Source organism: Rattus norvegicus, chromosome 8, assembly GCF_021556685.1.
Source record: "Rattus norvegicus strain SHRSP/BbbUtx chromosome 8, alternate assembly SHRSP_T2T, whole genome shotgun sequence".
NCBI lineage: Eukaryota > Metazoa > Chordata > Mammalia > Rodentia > Muridae > Rattus > Rattus norvegicus.
Genome location: NC_141541.1, coordinates 69,504,668 through 69,529,518, shown reverse-complemented (window position 1 = coordinate 69,529,518; position 24,851 = coordinate 69,504,668). Strand labels below are relative to the sequence as shown.

Below are 24,851 nucleotides of genomic sequence, written 5' to 3'. Positions count from 1 at the left end.
TATTCCTTCTGGTGTGTCATCGTCAGTTTGGCTTTTCTCGATGCAACATCTCTTTGCCTTTGCCATCTGCTCAGTTTTCTCTGCTCTAAGAACTGCACTGGGTGTCTACCCATATTGCTCTCTAAATGTTTAAAGTGTTTAAAAATTACCTGGGTAAGTTTTAAAATTTGCATCCTAGACTCTCTCACTCATCTCTCAGTTGCACTTCTGTGACTGTCACCGGTAATTGGGGGTGCGGGCCGGGTTCTCAGCCCTTTATTATTCAAGGAGTTGAAGTGAAGGCACACACAGATTGCACACATAGCAAGGACATGCGACTCAAAGCAAAACTGTAGAACAGGTCAGAATATTCTGCAAGCCATATGAGAGGGAAGTGCCCATGCCTCTGATTACTGTGTGGGCTTCTCCTCTATGGGACTGAAGAGAAGGAGTTTGGCTACTCGGGGTGGGACGAGGACAATGCTGTGTTTTGATTGATAGATTCGATCATGTCAGTCTTCTACTGTGTATTTCCCTTCCCACTACGCATGAGACTTTATTTGTCTGCATACCCAATTATATACCAGCATAAGAGGACAAATAAAAGATTCTCCCTTAAAAGTTCACTTGAAGGCACAGTTTAACCTTACCATGCGTGTACCCTAAACCAGTTCAGGCTAGACTGGCCCTCCTACTCTTAGACCATGATTTACCAGAGAAACAGAAACTTTCCAAGGCTGATAGCCATTAAGAGAGGGTCATAGCCTGACATAGGTAGGTCTCAGGTTGCTAGGAGCAGTGTTTGAAAGGAAAGTGGCGGCGGGGCTGGGGGGGGGGGGAGGTCCTGTGTATGTGGAGGTGAAGGAGCCGAGCTGCTGGCACATTATTAGAAGAGAGGATGCCATAGCCCAAACCAAGCAGAATGCCAGATCACCAAGCTACTCCTGGTGCTTGCCTGCGTCAAAACAGATCCCCAATTCTCTGGTGCTTCCTGCCCTCTCCATCCCAGTCTTCTGAAATGCTGCCAGCTTCCCGGGAGGTCTTTCTCCCATGTCCAGTGGGTTCCCATTTCTTTGTTTATGCTCTTGTTTATCTGAAGCACATGCATGCTTCCTAAGAAGTTGCTGGTCTGAAAGGCACCTATTCCGTACTCACGCTTGGCTTATGATCAGGTTAAGTAGAGATTTCTGTGGGAAATGATATTCCTGTCATGTGTTGAGAGCCATGATGCCCTTGTCTTCTATTTCCATAGTTCCAAATGAAGTCAGACACCTTGGCATCGCTGCTGTGGAGCGGAGAGAATCCTGAGAGGAAAGCTGCCCCATCCGGGGACTTTTAACCACCTTCAGCTCTCTGCACAGCACTGTGCAGAGTTTTGCAGGTTAACGCTTTCACGTTAAGAGTCTCTCAGGAATTCCTAAGACAAATCCATGCTTCTCAGTGGTCTCCCCTCTGGGAGGGCTGTGGCTTGAAGTTTTCCCCACTCTGTTGAGTCCTGACCCCTCATCCCTCTGCTTTCCAGAGTCCAGGTAGTTGTTGAGGTCTCTCATCCACTGAGGTCACAAACCACTTCAGATTCTGCGTTTTACTGCTCTTCTTCTTTATTGCTAATTTAAGGGAATGCTCCTAGTAAGAGAAGGGCAAGATACATTTAATCGACTATGTTTAACCGGATTGGAACCATGATTTATTTTTCCTACTGTTAAAACATCTACTTTCCCATGTAACTGTGAGTTTTATGGACTCCTTTCTTTATTGCGATATAATATTTTATATCTCATCAAGAAGACAAGGGATGGTTACTTAGCCAGCAAGTCCCTTATGGCTCCCCCTGTATTTGGCTTTCTTTCCCCCCAGCGAGGAACACCAGTGTGCGTGTACACTTTGTATCCTTGCCTTGGGGTGACTAAGAAGGCTATGAACCTCTGTAAAACCCAGACACACCCTGCCAGGCTGCCCTTTAGAAACTCTTACACCTGTGGGGAAGAAAAAAGAAACATTGTCTCTCCGGAAACCAAGTTAGTTTTTGGTGGCTGTGTGTGGTGTCTGCTTTAAAATCCAGATTTCCTGTGTTCTGCCCGTCAACCATGAGTAGAGAATCCAGGGACACTGACAGGCACCCATTCTTGCTAAGAAATGTCTGTGCGACTGTCTCAACCAATGAGGAAAAAAGATACTGAAGGAAGAAAAGAATGTGGTCCCTCTCCTCCCTTCCCTTCCTTGTCTCCTCTCTTTCCCTCGTCTATCCCCTCCCATCCCTTTGTGTCCATTGAACTGGGATAGATTCTTGCTGTGTATTGAAGCCTAGCCTGGAACTTGCTATCCTCCTGCTTCAATAATTGGAACCACAGGTAACCACCCTCACCCGCAGCCAGTACTAGGGACTAAGCCCAGGGCCTAGAATGTGTTAGGCAAGCTCTCTACTAATGACTAGGCTGGCCTTGAAGTCACTACCTTTTTATCTCAGCCTCCTGAGTACCTAGGGTTACAGGCCTATACCAGCGTGCCTGACTCCGGCTCCCTTCGTCTCGGGGTTCCATTTTGCAGATAGAGAGACAGAGCCCCGAGAGAAAGGAGCCAGTACAGGGCTAGGGCCACCGAAAAGCCTATTTAGGTGGAGAATGAGCCCAGGGTGCTGGTACTGCCTAGTTAAGGAAATCTCTCTGAGTCAGGCAGGTCTGGAGCATGGCTGGTCCTCAGAGCATCTTGCTTGTTACAAACAGCATGTCGTGGCAGTACCAGGTGAACAGTGGCTTATCTCCAGCCCAGTGCTCTGGAGGAATCAATAAGGCACTTAGCAGGAAGCTCTGCTGGATGAACCGTAAATTGGGGCTCCTAGTGCCTGCGGCTGTGAGAAGTCTTCCCGTGATAAGCTCTGACTGGGCATTGACACTCAACATAAGTCCCCCCTGAGAGCCTGACCTTCGGGTGCCCCTCCCTGTGTATAAAGTATTGTTTTGATTCTTACGAGGTCTTTTAGACCCCTAACTGACCATAGCTGTGTGAACCAAGAGGTTTAAGTTGGGAATGGATGGACGTGTGGACTCTGTATCACCCTTTTTTTTCCCTCCAGAGCCTGAGGCTTCTCACAGGCCTTTACTCCACAAACTGAAGGGACAGGCTTTAATGCTACCTGCCTTGAGACATCTTGACTCCACTGTTCACCTTTGAGCCTTGAGCATAGCAGGCTGAGCCCCAGGGACCTGCTCAGTACAGCAGAAGGTGTGATTGTGAACACGTGGAACTGCCAACAGTTTTCCTGCCTTGTACTCAAGAGTGTGGACCTAGCCCCACAGAGGTAAGTGCTATAACCACAGATGGACACCATATCCCAGGTCCTTATTTAGTTTTCACTTTGAGACAGAATTTCAAAAGTTTGCCCATTCTGGCTGTGGTCTAACTCTGTTGATGGCCCAGGTAGGCCTTGAACTTACTTAATCCTGACTCCTGACTCAGCCTCCCTAGTAGGTGGGATAATAGACCTATGCCATCAGGCCCACCTGCAATTGTTTGCTTGTTTGTTTGTCTGTCCAGACAGGGTCTCATGTACCCTAGAGAGGCCTCAAACTTACTATTTGGCTAAGGATAACCTTGAACTTCTGTTCCTCCTGCCCCTACCTCCAAGTGTTGGGATTATAGGCGTGTACTACTACATCTGGTTTATGTGTTCTGGGGAGGGGACCCAAGATCTCAGGTATGCTAGGCAAGGTCTCTACCAACTTAGCCGCACCTCCAGCCTCTTTACAGTCATTTTTGAAAGTAGAAACAACAGATCTCAGAGGGACCCAGGTTCTAACACCACCTGCCTTCTAACACCACGAGGATAGAACAGTCCTCCATACTTAATGCCGAGTCCGTGGCTGAAATGAGGTAATTGGTGACATCAGCAATGTCCTCTAGGCCCAGGGCTAAGGTGAGGAAAAGAACAGCAGCCATGATGAACAGGTCAACTTGCTGCTGGCATTCATTCATAGTCTCTCATCCGATCACTGTGGCCAGGGAGTGTTGGCAGGCTGATCTCCATCTCCCAGGCCAGGGCACTGAGGTACAGAGACGTTAAGTGGATTGCCCCAGACCACAGAGGTGGTCAAGCTGGGACTGCAATCTAGGTTCTACCCTCTAGAGCTCAAGGCTCACCCTGAACCACTCTGTCCTTCCTGAGTTCCAATGAAGGAGGAGACCCAGGTGTGCGGGATGTACTGGCCTTTCCCTCATTTGTAAAATTCAGGATGTAAGCAAAGCTATTGAGTCATCCCCTGTAAATGAATGCATCTCTGGTGTGTGTTGTTTGGCATGTGTTTACAAGGCCATAGAAACCATCCAACTGTTCTGTGTGAGAAGTTGTCTCCAGTTGACAAAAGAAACTGAGGCTCAAAGCAGTTATGGGCCCTATCTAAGGTCACACCTTAGGAGACAGAGCAGCTAGATCGGCTTGCCAGCATTCAACACTCTAAATGCCGTACTTTCTCCATGCTGGGCAAAGGACTGGTTCACCCCCTTCCTATGTCTAGGGTCACAGTGCGGCCCAACTGCTTGTGGGGACATCCAAAAGACAAAGGGGGTACTTCTTCACCCTGTCCGCCCTGTGTGCACTCTGTCTGCATATGGAGCCCGAGAGCCATCCGACCCTGGATCACCCTGAACCACACTTCCCAGCAGTACCCCCTTCCCCCAGCACACACATGCCACAGCCCTGGGGGGAGGCAGAGGCCCTCCTTGCTCAAAATAGCTCTGTGCTATTAGCTGCATTTAATTGAAGGTGTTTCGAGGGCAACCTCCACCGGGCCCGAACCAAATGGAAAATGACACACTGTCAAATTAATGTCCCCAGACCATGATAAATGGCTGGGCTTTGTGAGTAATGCTTCCATTTCTTGTTTTAAAGGGAAGGATGTAGCCAGGCTCCCCGCATCTGTCCCTGTTGGGGAAAGGTCAGGGCTGTCCTCAGGATAAATAGCAGTCCTGCTAGCCCGCCTGCCTGGGTTGGGCTTCTGGCTTCTGGCTTCTGGCTTCTGCTGTGCTCTGAGTCCTTTCTCTTCCTGTCTCTTGAGGCCTTAAGATTTTGAACAGCTTGTGAACCTCCAGGCCAACGCACGTCAAGGGTGGAAGGAGCTGGAGATAAGGTTAATCCTTCCCAGAGCCTGCACTTTTACCTTGAGGAGAGCAGTCGCTCTGTTATCTTATATGATTCGGTTGGCACACCAGATCTGTTCCTGACCTCCAGCTGCACGAGGTCCCTCCCATCCCATTCCTCCCACCCCCACCCCCACCCCCATCCCCATCCCCCACTCCCGTGTCATTGGTTTCAGCTGCACAAATTCCACAAACTTACCCTGCACGCTGCAACCTCTTGGGCAGGTAAGGTCACAGTGGCCAGTCTGCTGTGTGTCAGGCTTTAACCCCTGTTCTGGAGGACACAGACAGCTACAGACAACAGGGACTGGCCAGGTCCTTTCAGCCAGCTGTAGGATCTCCTGAAAAGAGTGTTCTAGAACAGAACTGTCAGGCCACAAGCAAGACACAGACAAGATGGCTCAGTAATCGTGTCTGAACGAAGACAACAAGCAAGAATGTCCTCTGTAGAGAGCGCCACCCAATCCCAATCCTGGTTGGTATCCGGGTCCACAGCTTCCTTCCAGATCAAAACCCTGACCTGGATAGATGCTGCCTCCTGGATAAGACTCATGACCGCCCTCCCATGTGGAGCAGCCTCTGCTTCCTTAACTCTTGTCCTTGCAGGATGCTGGTGGGGTAGCATGGAGACACCACACTGTCTCCTACCACACGCGTGCTTTTTTGTATGACAGCCACCCCCACCCCGCTACACACACCTTTGTTGAGCCACAGGTGTGCTTATGGGTGATCTTTGGCTAAGCCCCGTTGTTCCTGCCAGCCTTGGCCACAGGGCCAGGCACAATGATGGAGCTTAGAAATCATGTTACTAGAGCAAGAGTGTTGGACCTGTTTGTTCTGCTTGGGGAACGCTGCTGCCTGTCAGGGGTGGTGTGAGCTGACTGCCAAAGGAGGCAAAACAAACAGGCAAGCTCAAGAAAAAAAATAAAAAAGAGGAATGCAGAATCTTTCAGGTAACAGGAGCCTGAGCAAAAGTCCTGCAGGGGTTGGGGTGGAGTGAGCAGGGCTGAGTCTGTGGCTTGCGTCCTCTGTTCTTTCCAAGTCTCCCTGGAAGGGCTGACTAGGGTGCTAGGGAGGGGGTTAGAGGTCAGGAGGCAGCAGTGTCCCAGGTCACATAGACTGGAAAGGGTCTGCCTGTTGGAGGTTCAAATCTAGTTCCTTCTATCTTCCCATCTGTCCACTTACCTGCTCTCCTGGGCTCGGCCTCCTTTCCTCCCCACCCCTCCCGTGATGGCCTGAGACAATATTGAGGGCACACAGTAGCTCTCCTGGCTCCATTATCGCCAACTCCTTTGCCGCCAGGGAACGGACCATCAGTCCCTGATGATACATTGCAGAAAATTGGTTGTCAGGCCAATAAATGTATCCGATTGGATTTTTGACATTGGGCTAACCCATCCGCAAGGCATTTGATTAAAGTGCTAAGAGGCAGTAGCTGGGCAGAGTCTGCCCTGAGTCTAGCCTAAATAGGCACTGTCTCCTCTCTCGGAGAGAGGGGCCCCTCCCTGCCTGTCTGCTGCTCATCCCCTCCTCTCTCATTTCTATCCTTCACTGCTCGGCAAGGGCCTAGCTTAATCAAGGCTCCCTGAGGAGAAAGGGGCAGCCAACTCAGCTGGAGAGGGATCACTTTTGCTTGACTGCTGCTGGGGTAGTTCCTGGGCCCCATGGTCCTTGTCTGGAACCCTGTCTGGGCTGCCTTTCCTGCCAGGTCTGGGCTCTCCACTGGGCTTGTGACCAGTCACCATGGCCATTCCTCTCACCCCGGGGAGTGGAGTAAAAAGAGGCCCTGTTATTACCCAGAGTATTTTCAAAGCTTTTTAGGCCTCTCTTCCTAGCTGAGTGGAAGAGTCTGAGGCCCATTTCCCCCACCTACACACCTAGGTGCAGCCCCAACCCCCTACACATATACTTTCATGACTTGAATTAGAAATGGCTGATTAACTGGGAAGCATGGGACCTATTACTGGTTGCCATTGGGGATGATGTAATCACAGTGAGTGATGACGTAATGTGCCCTCTGTGCAGGGGGTGAGGACAGGGAGGGAGAACATGCTGTTCCATTCTTTGTAGCTTGGGCCCTGAGACATTTTAATTATTGGAATTACTATGGAGCAAACCTTATTGTGAATCCATCTCCGTTAGCTGGTTTTCTTCTTTCTGTAATCTCTTCCTTTCCTATTGCAACTTCTCCTTTTTTTCCTTTTTGTAAAAAACAAACAAAAAACAACAAAACAAAACAAAACAAAAACAAAACCTGCTCTCGAAAAGCAGCCATTCATCCAGTTGTGCTGAGGGTTGGGAAGACATGAGATGGTGAGTCTAAGGGATTGTAGTGTATAGTGTCTGACTGTATACACACACTGCCCACCCCCTGCTCAACCCTCACGGGTTCTAACACAGGCTGCCTTGTTGTTAGGGCCCCTGTGACAGCCCGAAGGAGGACTGGCCTTTATCTACTACTTTGAAGAACTAAGAGGATGCTTGAGGGACCCTTCCCTCATGTGGAGTGAGCCCCACAGGGATAGACCCCAACCTCAGTCAAAGTCCTGCAGGGGGTCAGAGGGACAGGGCCCTGAGCTCTGGGCTCCCATCCAAGCTCTTCCTCTATAACCCACTCTGTTTTCTCCAACCCATAGGCCTTCCCTTGACTTCAGCTTCTGATGAAAGACTGGATTCCTGCATTTTCCAACGTGTATTTCTCTTTCATGTAGTTGAGTCTCTTAACTTCTCCCTGGGCTTGAACTCTGGCCTTGAATGTCCTGGCTTCCAGAGAGATAAAGCTACCAGGAGAACACCCCCGATCCTGGTCCTGCCTTCTGGACTTCCCAGCTCAGGGTAGAGGGCCTCTGTGGAGGGCTGGAGCAGACGAGGGTACTGTAAATGAGCAGCAGTTGCTGTTTGTAAGAGCGCAGTCTGTAGACTTCTCCATCCACTCTCATTCCAAACAACAAAGGTAAAGGGCTCAGGGCCCCTGGCTTGTAAGCCAGGGCCCAAAGGTGCTGTGCTTGGGAGGGTCTCTAAGGCCTCTTAGGCCCATGGCACTCCTGAGGCCGGAAGAATTTGACTGAAAAATACCAGGGAAGGAAGAGAAGTTTACCTAGGCACACAAGTGGGCTGGGGTCCAGGCCAAGAGCTCTCCTAGCCCTTGTTTTCCTCATCTGTGGGGTCATAAGTGTTGGCCTTGGGGGCTGAATGAATGAGGAAAAATAGGGGTGCAGCCTGGAGCACAGAGGACAGAGCGTATCTGGAGCCCCCAGTGTGTGAGGCTGCCTTTCCACTACTTCCTGTGTCGATTACAGGGTCGAGCAGAGCCTGGGGCCTGATTTACAGTAGACAGTAAACGTCCATTGTCTTCAGTAGGTAGCCTGGAGCCAGAGCTGACTCACTCAAGGAGTCTGCAAGGCTCAGCGGAAGGTTGGGTCCAAACGTCACAGGAATGAAGGAGGAGCTGTGGCCAGACCAGAGTCTTCAGGGTCCTCCTGTAGGCAGGGATGACGTGTTTTCATGAATCAGCACGGAGTGAAGGGAGGGAGGGATTTGGGTTAAAGTTCTGGCATTGCCGTTCACAAGCTGGGTGATCCTGGGCAAGTTACATACTCTCTCTCTCTCTCTCTCTCTCTCTCTCTCTCTCTCTCTCTCCTCTCTCTCTGGGAGAATTAATTACATGAGAGACGTGTGTAAGACACCTGGCGCACAGAGGCTGTTCAAGACCCTTAGTGACTCTCTCCTTCTATCCTGCTTCTATGCTCACAAAATTGAGACTAAGGAACCGTCAGCAGGTTGGCTCCCTGGAGGAAACCAGCTCTGTCAGACTCAGAGGAGGCCCAGAGAATCTGAGGGTTAGGCCATGACGTTCCTCTCTCCTCCTGAGGGCATCTCCCTGTCAGAGCACAACAGAACAGACGGCTACCCCACCAGGCTGCCTCTAAAAATAACCTCCTGTCTTGGCTCAGTATTGACACATGCTCAGGGCTTCCTCCTGGCACTGTCCCTGCCCTCTCTTGGTTCTGCTCTGCCTCGGTGTGAGTCTTCTCCAAGCAGCACCAGAGACGTGCAGCTCAGCAAGGCAGGGTGCGGTTCAGAACAGTGAGCTCTGGGGCTGAGAGGACAGAGGCTGAGGCACCCCTCATCTTCATCCCATACCTAATGTCAGAGAGGGTGGAAAGAAGTTCCCATCAGCCCTCATTCTAGTGCTGCCCAACCCAGGGGGCTTGCTAGGGGGAGGCACCTCGAGGGTTTGGAGAAGAGGAGGCCATGGGTACCTTGTGGCATTCATGAGCCCTTTTCTACCCATGATCTCAGCCTTTATGTGCCTTCATTACTGCCTTCATTACTTGAATGAGGACTGCCCATCCTGTGCTAGCTCTTGGCAGAGCTGTTTCCAAATCAGACCCAGTTCTCTGTAGCCGTGCAGCTTTTAATTCAGGGAAAGAGATAGAGGACAGGGTGAGGGCGGGGCACCTAAATTAGGTAAACAGAATCTCTCTCTCTCTCTCTCTCTCTCTCTCTCTCTCTCTCTTTCTCTCTCTCTTTCTCCCCACCACCCCCTGTCCTCATATAACCTAGGCTAGCTTCCAAGTCACTATGAGGAATGAGTTTGAACATCTAATCTTCCTACCTTTATAGTACTGGGATTATAGATATACATTGTTATGTCTGGTTTATGGACTATTGTGGATCAAGCTTTGGGCATGCTGTGTATCTCTCTATAACAGAGCTATGTTCCCACACACCCCCCTCTCTCAAGAGGCCTGCCCCTATGTTTTCCAGACTGGTCTTGAGGACCCTTGAATTAAGGGTATCTTAGAACCCCATTTTCCTGATTCACAAGCATGGTCATAAGCTTGCTCTCCATTTCTGGACATATTCCTTTTCTATATAGATCTCTACAAAGGCCCACTGTGGAGGCCATGGGGCAGTGGCAGGTTGCGGGGGGGTGGGGGTGGGGGTAACCAGAGCCATTCCTAGGCACAGTGAGTGAGCATGTGCAAATGTTAGCTCCTGCCCTCTAGATTTGCAGAGGGTGCCCACTTCTTTTCAAGGATTAGGCTCCAAAGCTGGGCACCAGCGATGGTCCCAGGGTGGTGAACTGATCCTGGACCCAAGAGCTTTGCTTGATCCATTCTGGGTGAAGAAGGGGATAGATAGATGGATGAATGGATGGATGGATGGATGGATGGATAGACAGACAGACAGGTGGACAGACGGACAGACAGATGAGGAAGGAAGGCCATGGAATGGAGGAGGTGCCAGCATGGTAAAGTGGGGCCTGTGGAAGGAGAAATGCATTGGTCTGACAGAAAGGTCTACAGGCCTGACTACAGAAGCTCTGGTAAGCTTGCAAACACCCTGGGGGTTAGGGAGTAGAGAGGAGAGGCTGCATGAAGGTTCTGTGGTGGTTAGGGAGGTCCTGTGGAAGTGTGGCAGCTGCTGCTGTCTGGGCAGCCAGATCACTCCTTGCCTCCAGAGGCCTTAGTTTTCTTCATATCAAGTAGAGTACTGGGTGCAGAGGGACTACCTCAGGGCTCAGTGAGACCTGGGTTTTCATCAGCTTTCCAAATGGGGAAATCACTTTCCCCTCAGGGATGGACTACAATTCTGAGAGTTGGAATCGCTGTGAGGGTGGGGGACCCCTGAGAGTCTTCTTGGGGAGGCAGACATGAACAGTAGGAGGTGAGTGTGAAAGGCTTCTAGTAAGGCCACCCATAACCAGCAGTATCAATTGTCCCAGGATCCTGAGAGGCGTGTGAATCACAGCAGGTACGTAATGAGTACCAGGAAGCACTCAAGTTATTCATTCAAACCACCTTGGTTGAAAATCACAGATGCAGCCGCAGGTGACATTGATGGCATTCCATTCCCTGCCCTGCCAAGCAGACGCCCAGGCAGCTGCCCCAAGAACAGTGTGCCATCCTGACTGTTCGACCCTGGCATCCCAACCCTTGCCCTGACTGACACAAAGCCCTGCCCTGTGGGCTGGATCCCAAGCCCCAGATGATGAGAGTGTTGGAAACATTCAAAGAGGGAAAGGAAAAAGTGAAGCTGGTAATTAGCTGCAGAGGATACTGGGAAAATCTCTCCCCAGCTCCTCCTGGGGCTCTAACTGATGAGGAAGCAACCCGCTGGGGGCCCGGCTTTGGCTCACTCTCTCCCTTCATTACTACGGTTTTTCCACCCTCGAGTTTCCATGCTGGGCTCTCCGGTTTCCTCTGGGAGATGCCAGGTGGTGGAGTGGAAACAGCCAAGGTTCTGAAGTCAGAGGGTCTGCGTTCAAATCCCAGCTCTGGCAGCTGCTAAATGTGTCTTCTGGAGAAAGGGACTTAACGTCTTGGGGCCCTGGTTAGTTCAGGGTGACTCCAGGGTGACAACTCTGGGATCGCTGCATTGATTAAAGAGGGCTCTGCTTAGAGTGTACCAGACACTCAGCCCATGTTCTGTAGAACTGATTTCCTGTGTGGTCTCAGCGGCACAGAGAAAGAAAAGAGGGAGGAGAGTCATTGTGGTGCTGGTGTTAATTATCAACTTGGCAGCCCTAGAATCACTTGGAAGATGCCTGGGAATGCCTGGGGGTGGGGGCGGGGCTGTTTGGTTGGTTGGTTAGTTTGGTTTGGTTTGGTTTCCGAAGATAGGGTTTCATTGTGTAGCCTTAGACATTATGGAATTAGCTCTGTAGACCAGGCTGGCCTCACAGAGATCCACCTGTTTCTGCCTCTGAATGCTGAGATTAAAGGCCTGTGCCAACAAGGGTGGCCCTTAATTACTAACTGAAGTGGGGGAAGACTGATCTGCTGTGGGTGGGACCATTCCCTGGGCAGGAAATGCTCAACTGTTTAGAGAAGGGTAGTTGGGCTGCTGGGTGCATTTGCCCCTGCTCTTTGACTGCAGATGCACCGTGGCTAGCTCAAGCTCCGTGGGCTCTCACTATGTTGAAACCCTTAAGAAACCCGTAAGAAACCTTTTAGGGAGCATTTTACCACAGTGCAAGGAAAGCAACCAAGTTGTCCTCATAGAGATGTTATGGGGGAGGGCGTGGCTGAGGGGAACAGGAGCAAGAGTGGAAGACTGAGGATGACTGAGGACTTGAGAGGCCTGGAATGAGCTTAGCTCAGAGGTGAGGCAGGCCTTGGGCTCTGTCTCCTGTGGGACACAGCACTTTGTACAGTCTGACTCCCGAATGCCCCAAGCCGGCATGGTGCATGGCTTTTGCTCACACTAGCTCATGTACCCTGAGCTGGGGGAGACCTCCCGTGAAGCGGGGGCTGAGGGTCTTTGGCCAGCTAACCATGCAGTCTCCAGACTCCTGGTTCAGTGCTCTTTCTGCGATGCAAGCTGCTACTCAGACTAAAGACGAGAAGACAAATGGTCCAGTGCATGGAGGGACATTCATCTCACACTCAGTGATCGTGGTTGACCGAGGCTGGCTACTCGGGATCACATAAGTTTGTCCTAGCGCTGGAACAGAGGGCAGGGGACAAGTGCCACCTATCTGCCACCCCAGCTCTGCCTTTAGCTTTGACCTCACCTCTCCTGCTGTGCTAGTGTAGAGTGGACAGTCCACTAAAGACCTTTCCTTTTTGTCTGAGGACACACAGGGAAGAGTGGGTAGGGTTCAGAGGCTAATATGAATGAATGAAGCCAATGATTATGGCAGCACTGGGCACAGGAATCACACATAGCCCCTGAGGTCAATCCCCAGAACCAAGACAAAAGGCCTGGTGCTCTAGATAAACAGTAACCCCAGGTCCCAAGAAAAGACCACATTGACATCTGGCTTACACACACACACACACACACACACACACACACACACACACACACACACACGTATAGAAGTGTGGAACAGAAGGCCTGTATTGTCCTGGGCTCTATCTGTACCTCCTGCCCAAGAGTCCCAACCTTGTTCCCAAAGCGTAGGTCCAGGCTGGCCACCCTTCAGGTGCTCTTAGGCAGCAACACAGCTGAAGATGTGCATCCCGCAGATCTGGAAGGGCCTTTGGGATCAGTGGGCTAAGGCCATTGTTTACTGAATGAGGTGAGGGCTCCGGACAGGTCTAAACTTGCCTGTATCTGAGCCGTGCCTTCCTCACCCATCTTGTCTGTGAGTAACACTGGGGAAGCTCCGCCTCCCCCTCCTCTGGAATGCGACCTGTGGGGACTCTGGCCCAGACAGGATCAATGCCAGCTTGAAAGACACCTTTGGATGACCCCTGGAAAAAAACAAACCAAAACAAACTAAAAAAAAAACCCAAAAAACAAAACAAAAAAAACCCCAAACCACCCTTTCCTTGGTAAAATAGAGCATGCAGCAAGCCAGACAGAGTGCAGCAATTCCGTCCCTATTTGACCCCAAACCTGAGTGTCTTGTAGAGTGCACAACCTACCCGGCCTTCCATGGAGCTCTGGCCCATGCCCACTATTGGAGACCCACATTAAAGTTGGCCTCCACAAGTTGCCCATGAGCTACAGTTTGCCAGAGTTAATGCCAGGCCCATCTGTGGATGCTGGGAACTTAGTCAGCTCCAGGCCAACACTGCTCTGCAGGAGTATTCCCTCAGCTCAACAGGAAATCTGGATTTTTCACGTGAATCCTGCAGTTTTCAAAGGTTGGCAAGGAACTCGGTCTCCACCCCCCCAACACCACGCTGGCCAATCTTCCTCAGACCACAGACCACACGGGACAAACCTGAGGGCTGACAGAATTTTACCGTCTCACTTACCCTAGATCCTCCCCAATACAGATGCAAGATGACAGGGTAGTGACATGTTCAAGATGACACTGGGAGCCAGTGACAGCCTGTCCCCACAGCCTTCTCTGGTACCTGTGACCCATGCTGCACCTGCATTTCACAAGTCAGCATGGATCGCACACACACCTCCTGCCTGGCCCTGGCCCGAGCTGATATTTTTACCAAATGTCACAGCAGTTTGCAGGAAGGCCCAGGGTCTAGCTTGAGCCAGTGAATTACGATTGCTTGCCAGAGGGCTGTAAACACGATCCTGATTAATGAATTTCTTAATGGCTGGGCCCTGGGTGCAGACCTTGCCTGAGTGTCACCCCCGGCAGACACATAAGGAAGCGTTGGCCCAGCAGTGGGAAGATTTGTGTCACGTCTCTGCCTCTGAAAGGGTGCTCCAAGCCTGCTGGCTCCAGGAGCTAGTAATCAGCCCTCCCTGGCTATAGATCCCCCTGGCTCTGTCTGTGCGCGCCAGCCGCCCTGTGCCTGAGACCGGGGACAGCCTTGATTGATCTTTGGGTGGAAATAGCACTGGCTGACTGCCACCTTGATCTCAGGGAGCTTGAAAATGCCCTTATCTGAATCCAAACACACAGAGAGGAGGCTTCCTCTTGTACTGGTTTGAGGACGCCCTGCCTGAGATCTGAGTCAGAGCAGAAAGCCCTGGAATTTTAAGTTCAGACAGCAGTAAAAGCCTAGTTCTAACCTGTCCAGACTCCCCTACGTTTCAGAAAACACAGAAACTCGGGAAGACCGCCAACCATGGAATGCTCTTGCTGTGTGACTTCAGGCTAATCTCTTGACTGCTCTGGATCTGTGTCTTCTCAAACAGAAAGGAAAGGTCCTCGATGGACTTTGTTCAGTCTGCACGAAGTGCAGCAAAAGAGATGAGGCCAAAGCTAACGGTAGAGCTGGGGTGACAAATAAGTGACCCATGTTCCCTGCTCTCTGTTCCTGCACCAGGGCCAACCCCAGTGATCAATTCTGGTTGGGACCAGTTTTCATAGCTTCTTTAGTGCAGATCCCTGGGCATCTAGCCCCTGTCAACCTTGATTGTAACACCAAGCAGCAGCCTACTACTGAGCCTCTCTGAAGCCCCACCCACCCACATCCTGGCTTCCAGGGGAAGCCCTTAGGGTACATCCGACACCGCGCTCAGACACCTACCAAGCTAAGGCCTTGCTAGGCTCTGCAGTATTGGTCCTTCCACTCCACAGTGCACATCAGGAAGTTTACCCAGTTCCCCAGTAGTATACAGGAGAAGGCAGCTGTGTCTCTCTTCCTCAGCTGTGAGAGGCTCTTTACAGGAGAAGATGACGGTGGCAGCTGTCTGGGAGAAAGAAGGGCTGTATTCTGGGTTGGGTGGGCTCAGGCAGCCAGTAGGGATCTGGAGCCCTAAAGCACCCCCTTCCTTAGGCTCCCTAGAGATAAGTGCCTCCCCACTCCTGAGGCCCTCACCCCTGGCCAATTCTCTCAGGCGGACTTTAACATTCCTGAGTTGGGGGTGGCTGTTGACTCCCGGTTGAACAGCTTGCTGCTTGTTTGTGTACTCTCACAGGGACAGCAGCACCCCAACCCCCAACCCCCCAGCTTGCACTACAAGTATTGAATAGCTGCGACAGAGACGCTAACCATGTCCTACAAATTCACTCTCTGCTTTTTCCAGAAAAGTTTTGCCTTAGACCAAAGCCTAAGAAGACAGAGTCCTGAAAGAATTATCCACCCGGTTTCCTGGCTTTGCAGAGAGAAAGAAGTAGGTTACAGAGAAGTTTAGCAAGTGGCCCATGCTCACACAGCAAATGCGCGGAGAGAGTGATCCTGGGGTCCTTCTCTCCCAAGGAAGGCTACTCTTCCCAGAGAGTGGGAATTCCAAGCACAAACTGAAGTCAAGAACACAGGCAATTTGTGGCCTCTGGATTGGCCACTGCTTCTGAAGCCACGGCCTTCCTGGGACACGGTGGACAATATATTTATGTCTGACCATCCGAAGAGGAAGCTGTATGGGGGAGCTTGGGTAATCAAGGTGTCCTTTTAAATCTTAGCTCCTTGACTCACTCGGGATTGTAGCTCTCTGCAGGCAACAGTCTGAACTTGATGTGGCTGAACAGGGAGAGAAGGTTCTCTGAGCATCTCCCCACATGGAGGGGATCCTGGGAGCCACAAAGCAATGAATGAACGGGCTTGCCATTTCCCAAGCCCAACTTCGTGCAAAGATTTATGGTTTGTTGGGTGGCTGAACTGATTTTATTTTCTTTAAGAGATATTTTCCCAGGGGCTAGAGAGAGATGGCTCACTGGGTAAAGTGCTTGCCAGGACCTGAGTTTGGATCCCAGCATCCATAAAATCTGGGCATAGTCGTGCCCACGTGTAATCCTAGCACTGGTAATAGGAGGTGGAGACCCCAGGCTTACAGTGCAGTTTGCTGGCAGCTAGTCTTGCCCACCAGTGAGCTCTAGGCTCAGGGAGAAGCCCTGTCTGAAAATATAAAGCAATTGTGAGGAAGATGTGCAAAGTTCACCTTTGTCCTTCGTACAAACATACATGGGCAAAATCACCTGCAAACACATGTGCACATATATACACATATACATACATCATACAGTACGCAGTCCTAAGGAAAACCACTCAGGCAAACTCATTAGAAAGTAGTGAATTTTTAAAATGTATACAAAATAAACACTTTACAAAAGACCATGGAACCATTTTCCCAGGAGCCGTTGGCAGGGCAGGGGTTACTATTCCTGCTCAGATCAGATAGGTTTTCACAATAACATGTTTGCAGGATGTGTTCTATACGGTGTGTTTTGTCGCAGCTCATAAATTCCAGTTCCCTTGCTTGAACAATACGGAAACATGGTTGCAGAAAGAAAAGGCAGAGAATGTTGATAGCACAGCACCGAGTTAACCGTTAAAGTCAGAATCAAATACCTGAGTGGAACTTCTACTCTTTCCTGGAAGTGGCTCTTCATGAGCTGATGACTAAAGGCTTACCCATAATCCAACAGGCCAGCAGGAAAACACCAGTCCTTCCAGAACAATCATCTGGGTTTACAGCTTTATGCCATGGGCAGTGTCTTTAACTACTGTCCACTAGCAAGCTCGGTGAGGGGGAAGGCCTAGGCTTGAAATATAAAAAGTGAACTTGCTCTTACGCTTTCCAAGAGACTACATTTACTTCAATGTTGCTTGGAATCTATATGTCGTGCACCGAGCATTGTGGGTAATACAGCCTCACTTCACGGTTGAGCCAGATACATTCACACCCCAGCCCTCTTCCACAGCTCGCCTGATAGTCACACAGGAGTTCTTTGCATGTGCCTGGCTTTGGCTGAGACTAACTCATTTGCACTCTTCACTGTCCCTCTGCTACTGCCTGGGAGAATTTTACAAACAACCATTGATTTTATTGTCCGGCCTCAGACCCAATGGCAGGATGTTAGTGCACAAAGACCCTTCTCTGGGATACCCCAGAAGGGATAAGGAAAAGAGGTTTGGTTAGGGAGCCACTATGAAGGCTGATCCGTTCTTCAGGGCTTGGAAGCACATCGGAGTTCTTGGTGCCTCAGTTTCTCACCTGCGGAATGAACACACAGTGCCTACCCTATCACTACCTAGCGGGGAGATGGAGATGACAAATGAACACAGGGATCCTGGTGCACAAGAAGCCGCTCTGGATGGGAGCATTATTTAGGGCAGTTCATTGCATTCCCTGCTTTGAGACTGAAACCGCATACCAACTGCACACCTAGACGTGTGCTTAGTGACTGCAATTTGTTCCTAAGCTCTGTTGCTGAGTGAAAGGTGTTCCCGTTCCAAGCTTGCTATGGTGGCTCCTGCCTGTCATCCCAGCACTGAGGAGGCTGAGGTGGGACACTAGCCTTGAGTTTCAAGTCAGCCTGGGCTACATAGTTAGACCTTGACACAAAAAAAGAGAAAAAGGGAAGGGTGGAGGGAGAGAGGAAAGGAAGGAAAGGAGAGAAGGGAGGGAAAGGGAGAGAGGAGAGCGGGAGAGAGGGGAGGGGAAGGGAGAGAGGGAGGAAGGGAGGGTGGGTGTAGAGAACAGGAGGTGGTCCAGTCAGTAAAGTACTTACTGGTGCAAGTCTAAGGACCTGGCATTCCTGTGAAAAGGTAGGTGCTGTGTGCACACCTGTAACCCCAGTACTGAGGAGACAGGAGGCTCCCTAGGATGGGGGTGGGGGAGAGCCAGTCTAACTAATCTGCCAGCTTCAGGTGAGTGAGAGACCCTGTTTCAGGAAAGAAGGTAGAGGGGGCATACACACACACCACACACACGGGTGGCGGGGGGGGGGGAGAGAGAGAGAGAGAGAAAGAGAGAGAGAGAGAGAGAGAGAGAGAGAGAGAGAGAGAGAGAGAGAGAGAGACTTTATTCCATACATTTTATTAGGAAGAGTCATGTTGCCTTCCACTCATCCCACGTGTAATCCCAGCTGCCCATCCACCTGGCTCCTGGTGGCCTCTGACCAGGGAATGTGTCTGTGTCTGTGAAGTACCACAAGTGAGTCCCATGCAGTCCCAGGTCTGAGAACTCTCCTAACTTTCCTCTTTCCTTTGATGACCTCCTCTTCTGAGATTTGTGCGGGCATCTATTGGCCTAGTTGGGAAGCTGCAGACTGACTCAAAGCCACTCAGAGGGGCAAGGACAGCATTCAGAGCCAAACAGCAGGCTGGGGGCTCTGCAAGGGGCCCCTGCTTGGGAGAAGAGTGGCTTTGTTTCTCCATGCCTTTCTAAAATCAAGCCTGAGGCTCTCAGATAACCAGTCACCTAAGGACATGCGCCTGGCCCCTGCAGCAGCTCACGTTAGGAGCCTCAGCTGGTTCACCAGCAGCTCATGGCTCCCCTGAGCACTCCCAGTTAATAAATCCCAGGCCCTTGTGGTGTGAAAGGGAAGAGATTACTAGTCCAGGCTCTTGGCTGGCGCTGCAGCATCTCTACACACCTCATACATCACATCTGATACCTCAGGGAGGTGTAGGCTGGCTTGGAGTGTTCTGTGTGGGGTGAGAAACAGCATCTCCTCCACTCGTATGCCCCCTTCCCAGATTCCTCTGCTTCCACCTGGACCCCAGAGGCAGCGTGCCCTTATGACAGTGTTGAGAGACAGTACATTCTTGCTCTGGTAGACTATACTGGTCTCTCTGTTTCTGTCGGTGTGTGTGTGTGTGTGTGTGTGTGTGTGTGTGTGTGTGTGTGTATGTGTGTGTGTGTGATGCAAGCCCATGTCCATTGGGTTTGCAGAGAGACCAGTGTCCTGTGTAGCGTATGAGCATGCTTATTTATGTGTGGATGAGCTAGAAGCCAAGCTAGGGGCTGTGGAAACCAGGGACAGAAGGAAGGGGAGAGAGGGTAGGGAAGAGAAGAGGAACAGAGCATGTAGGGGTTCCATGGAACCAGAGGTCTCCATGCTCTTCATATTATAGCTGTCCCCTTTGATAGGATAGAGAGCCAGAGCTAGTCCCGCAGGCCTGGGGCCACTGACAGGCACAATCTTAGGAGTCCAGGTGATAACACTGTAGAGGAGCCAGGTGGGCCAGTCAGACGTGAGACAGGACGGCTGGTCAGGTTTGCACAAAGCTCTCAGCCCCCACACAGTTCCAGCTCACTCTTGCCATGGGAACAAGAACATTCTGCTGCCAGATTTCTCATTCCCTTTCTCTTGGATTTCTGTATAAATTTCCAAATTTTAAAGAAGCCTCACTTGGGCCAAACAACACATCCTGTAGCCAGATTCTGCCTGCTCAGCACTGGGCTTGGTCTTTAGGCAGCAAAGGGGGCATTTGGGGGCATGTTTGCCAGGGTACTGCCACTCTCTGTCTGTGGGGTCCTGGGCCTCTGAGTTAATTTCTGAGACCCCATCTTCTTATCTACAAGATGTGGGCAGGAATGGCTGTGGTGGCCTGAAGATTACGTTGTTCCCAAGAATCCTCTTGCAAGAGCCACAGCTGTGGTGCAGCAGAGCCCATCAGACACTAGGCCCTTTGATCTGCAGCTCCTCTCAGGCAATGGGGTTTAGAATCCCCCTTTCAGACATCCTCCTTCCTAGAAACCATCGTCCCGGGTTTACGATAGAGATGTGGACAGCCTACCTGGCTTGGCGGTGCTGGCCTGTCGTCCTGGATATCTGAGAGACCGAAGCAGTAGGGTTGAATGTTCAAGGACAGTCTGGACAATGTAGTGAAATCTTATCTCAGAAAGTAACAAGGGCGGGGGTGGAGAGATGGCTCACTGGTGAAGAGCACACACTGCTCTTTCTGAGGATCTGAGCTCAATTCCCAGCACCCGTATTGGGTGGCTCCCAACTGCTTGCAACTCTGGCTCCAAGGGGTATCGCACACCTCTGACGTCTGTGGAAACTTGCGTTCATGTGCACATTCCCCCATCCGCCATTACCACCCCATATGCCTAATTAAAATAATAGAAATAAATCTTTTAAAACAGGAACAAGTGCTGGATGTGGGGAGGCCTGGAGTGGGGATGCTCGCTCAATAGGAATGATATCTGCTGATCAAGCACAGGGGCTGATCAGCCATGTGAAGGCTGGGCATAGTGGCACACAGCTTCACCTCCAGCATTTAGGGGAGACAGGGGGATCATTAGAGCCCACTGGCCAGCCAGATCAGTCAACAACGAGCTCCAGTTTTAGTAAGAGAATGTCTTAGAGAAAGAGAGCAATTAAAAAAAAGACATTTGATGTAGACCTCCGACCTCCATACACACGGAGGCTAAAGACAGTTCCCAGAGGCAGAGCACCTGCATAGCCCTTAGGGTGTCCTGAGTTCACCACTGGGAAACAAACGAACAAGCAAGCAAATCTTGTGGACACTCTACCACTTTAAATCCAGGACTGGGTTGTGGTTTGTCAGCTGGGAGCTCTCTGTATTCCCCTCTCCCAGCTGTGAATGCTTCTCCAGAACTGGTGGGGGTGGAGCTTAGGATAGGCCTAGCTTGTCTCCCAGAAGCCCCATCTGGGTGAACCTGGAGCAAGTGTCAAAGCCTACCATGCTCATGCCGGCTCTCCCAAGCCTTGGAGTCTTGAGATGGGTAGGAGAACAGGCCAGCCAGGCCTGGTCTGAGCCACGGCTGCCTTGGGCTCCCAGCCATGCTGCCGCACCATGCCCTTTCCAGACACATTGGGTCCCTCCTCCTCCTTGGCATGCATGCCCATTAGTTCATCCTGAGGACTCTTTCTTAATTGCCTCGGATCTTCCCCTGTCTAACTGGGGGAAGAGCCGGCATCCTGTCTATCATACCAGCAAAACCAATCTGAGAGCAGAAGCAGGGAGTGCTGGCAGGACTGGAGAAGCTGGCACATTTAGTCGGAACGATTATGTCTTCAAAAAGGCAGTTGTGCAATCTATAAAGTTTGCAGCGGGGACTCTGGTGCCCTTGGCTTCTACTTCTGGGATATGCAAACCGCGTGTTTTCTTTAACCGTCCTCTTCCCTGTGGCTCTGCTTGAGAGGCGAATAACCTTTTCCTCTTTTCTCTTACTCTTGCCCATTAACTCCCAGAATCACTCGCTGTTCTTGTCCAAGCTTCCTTCAAAGGAGGATTAACCCACCGGCAGGGTTAATCTTCACTTTGAGGGCTACAGACGTAGCTCTCTTGGCAGAGCACTTGCCCAGCTTGCGCAAAGCCCTGGGTTCAGTCCCCAGCACTGCATAAACTGGTTGTGGTGATATACACCTGTAGTCCTAGCAAGTAGGAGGTGGAAGCGGGGGGATCAGAAGTTCAAGGTCAGCGTCTGTTTGAGACTAACCTAGGTTACTGAGACCCTATCTCCAAAAAAAAATGGAATTGGGGGAGCTACAGTTTTAATTTTGAAACACACTTACAGCAGCCACATGTACAACTGCAGCCTAGATTGCAGGGTTGCAGGCTCAGAGGCCAAGGCCTATCAGCAGAGATGTTTCCCTATCCCAGGATGTCCTGCACTTGGGTAGGAGAAGTCCCCTTATCTTAGCTACTATCCTCCTGTCCCCTTCCAGATCTCCTCCCTCTACCCAGGATCCTGTCTTTCTCTTATCACATGGGAACCTCAGGGTCTCCAATGAGAAGGGTAGGTAATACTTCCTTTTCTTGGGGAATCCATTCGTAGTATTGAGCTCTGGGGAGGGAGACTTGGATATTATGCCCAGTGTCAGGGACCAGGCAGATATAGGCAGAAGATTAAGTATCTATTTTTCTGCGTGTGTATGGGGGGGGGCATGCGTAAGTGAATGTGTGTGGAGGCTAGATTTGACATTAGAAGTCTTCTGTCTGTCCTCTTTACCAATTATTATTATTGCTCTTGTTATTACTTTTACTATTATTGTTGTTGTTATTGTTATTTTGAGACAGGGTCTCTCACTGAATCTGGCCTCTCTTCTCCTCATTATCATGATTGTTGTCACCAGTGGCATCTGTCACAGGGTCTCTCACTGAACTGGAGCTCACTGATTCAGATAGGCTGGCTGGCAGAGCCCAGAGATCCTCCTGCCTCTGGCTCCTCAGTGTGGGGTTAGGGGTCAGGTCATTTTCACTGGGCCTCTTGTTTCGGTTGTTTCTCACTCCTCTTTACAGCTGTCCACCCTTTCCTGTGTCCTTCTGTCTGCTGCTGAGTCTTCGGAAAAGTGCCCACCTCTTTCTCCTTATCTTTCCTGAGAAGGGGTATCCAGGCCCTCTACATACCTGTCCCATAGACACCCATGCAATGGGCACATCTGTGTACATGCACCTGTGTGAGTGTCTCGTCCACCTGTAAGAGAGCCAATGTTTACTCCCAGCTGAGACAGCTCCCCCACAGCAGGGGTGATGGAGGGGGAGCTTGGTGGATGCTTTCTGGCCACCTAGTTGCATTTTCACAGCATGACTCTGAGGCTTTGAGATGGGACCGGTAGAGGCCTGACCCTGATATTCCTGCTAATTACATGCAGAACCAGAATTACAACCTTGGTCTGCCTGCCCAGACCCCTATCACCTGAGTTTGAAAAAACAATAGGCTGTATCTAATTAATGTTGGTGGGGGGTTACACAGATCACACACACACACACACACACACACACACACACACTGATACACACACACACTGACCCACACAGACACACACAGAGACACACACACACACATACAGATAGACAGACAGACACACACACTGACACACACACATACAGATAGACAGACAGACACACACACTGACACACACATACAGACAGACAGACAGACACACACACTGACACACACACATACAGATAGACAGACACACACAGACAGACACACACAGACAGACAGACACACACAGACACACACTCACACAGACACACACTCACACAGACACACACACAGACACACACACACACGCACACGCACGCACACGCACGCACACACACGCACACACACGCACGAACATGGTGCATCATTCCACACCTTCTCCTGGACCGACTGAAGATGCTAGGGAGCAAGGAAACTGGAGAAGCCGCCAGTGAGGCCTGCTGTGTTCTCTTAGTGACTGGTGGTTTCTGGTCCACGTGTATGATTGATTGTGTGTGAGCGACAGCTCAAAAAGGGTTCTCTAGACACTAGTATGTCACCAGGAGTTGTCTAGTAAATTAACACAAGCCACAGTGGACTTCAGTCTTGTCAAAATGCCTTATCTGTCACCACCTAGGTACGATCTTACATGCTTAAAAAAAACACAGGAACTGGGGGGATGGCTCAGCAGTTAAGAGCATTTAGTGTTGTTCTGTCAGAGGCCAGAGTTCAGATCTCAGCACCCAAAATAGGTGGCTCACAAGTGTCTCTAACTCCAAGGGTCTTCATGGGCACATACATATCCATAATCTTTAAAGTATCTGACATGTCTAATTAGTAAAAAATATGCATCCTACTGCATATAAAGTGCATTTTCCACCAAATATTCTTGTATGTTTCCTGTTTAGGTCTCTTTACATTCTTGACAAACATTTAAAACTTTAAAAGTTATTATTCATGTGAGTGATGTTTTCTCTGTGTGCCTCCTGCATATAGCGCTCTTGGAGGTCAGAAGAGGGCATTGGATCCCCTGGAACTGAAGTTACAGATGGTTTCGAGCTGCCTAGTGGGTGCTAGGAACCAAACTTGGGACCTCTGGAAGAGCAGCCAGTGCATTTAACTGCTGAGCTATCTCTCCATAGCTATGTGTGATGGTACACAGCTGAGGTCCCACCTCCTGGGAAATGGAGGCAGTAAGATTATGAGTTTGAGGTCAGCCTGGGTCAATGACCCAGACTGTATCAAAACAACACAGCACTGTAGGCCATTCTGTAATGTGTTACTACTGTCAGAATTAGCTGTCATATCTCTCTAACATGTACCATTGTGTGTGCATACATTTTTACCCTAGATCATGACTATTTCCTTGGGTTAGATTTCTAGGAAGGGATTTGCTGTGTCAAAGGAACTTCTGTGGGACTCGTGTGTGTGTGTGTGTGTGTGTGTGTGTGTGTGTATGTGTGTGTGTATGTGTGTGTGTATGTGTATGTATATGTGTGTGTGCACACATGCGCGGGTGTGGACATGCAGTTTGGGGGGTAGTAGGCACAGGGTCAATGTCTGATGTCTTTCTGGATCAGCCTTGTGGTAGTTTGAGTGAGAATGGCCTCCATTGGCTCCAAGATTTGAATGCTTGCACATCAGGGAATGGCATTGTTGGGAAGGGTGGCCTTGTTGAAGAATGTGTCACTGGGGGTAGGTTTGGGGTTTCAGAACCCAAACCATGTCTGTTTGCTGTCTTCCCTTTTTCTGCTGTCTTCAGGATACAGATGGAGAACTCTCAAGCTACTTCTACATTTATTTCAGACAGGGTGTCTCGGGGACACTCTTGTCCCCATGTCCCCATTGTGGGACTTACAGGCATATACTATCATTGCCTACCTTGCCTGGCTTTCTATGTGGGTGTTGGGGATCCAAACACAAGAACTTACCTTTACTCAGCAAGCTCGTCACCCCCTAATCCATCTCTTCCAGTC

The 24,851-nt window shown here is 50.4% G+C and overlaps 1 long non-coding RNA gene across 4 annotated transcripts; it reads right to left on the bottom strand.

Moving 5' to 3' along the window:
- Positions 1-224: 224 nt before the first annotated feature.
- LOC148004182 (uncharacterized) lies at positions 225-15,294 on the bottom strand. Of its 4 annotated transcripts, none has more exons than XR_015627300.1 (7): positions 15,015-15,294; positions 13,174-13,319; positions 8,210-8,591; positions 7,230-7,311; positions 6,298-6,432; positions 5,312-5,453; positions 225-1,605 (listed from the first exon to the last, which is right to left on the bottom strand). It is a non-coding gene; the product is annotated as an uncharacterized LOC148004182 (long non-coding RNA). The 4 variants fall into 4 exon arrangements; XR_015627298.1 differs by having other exon boundaries at positions 503-1,605; positions 5,312-5,478; positions 13,009-13,319; positions 15,015-15,280; XR_015627299.1 differs by lacking the exon at positions 15,015-15,294 and having other exon boundaries at positions 13,009-13,222.
- Positions 15,295-24,851: the final 9,557 nt, after the last annotated feature.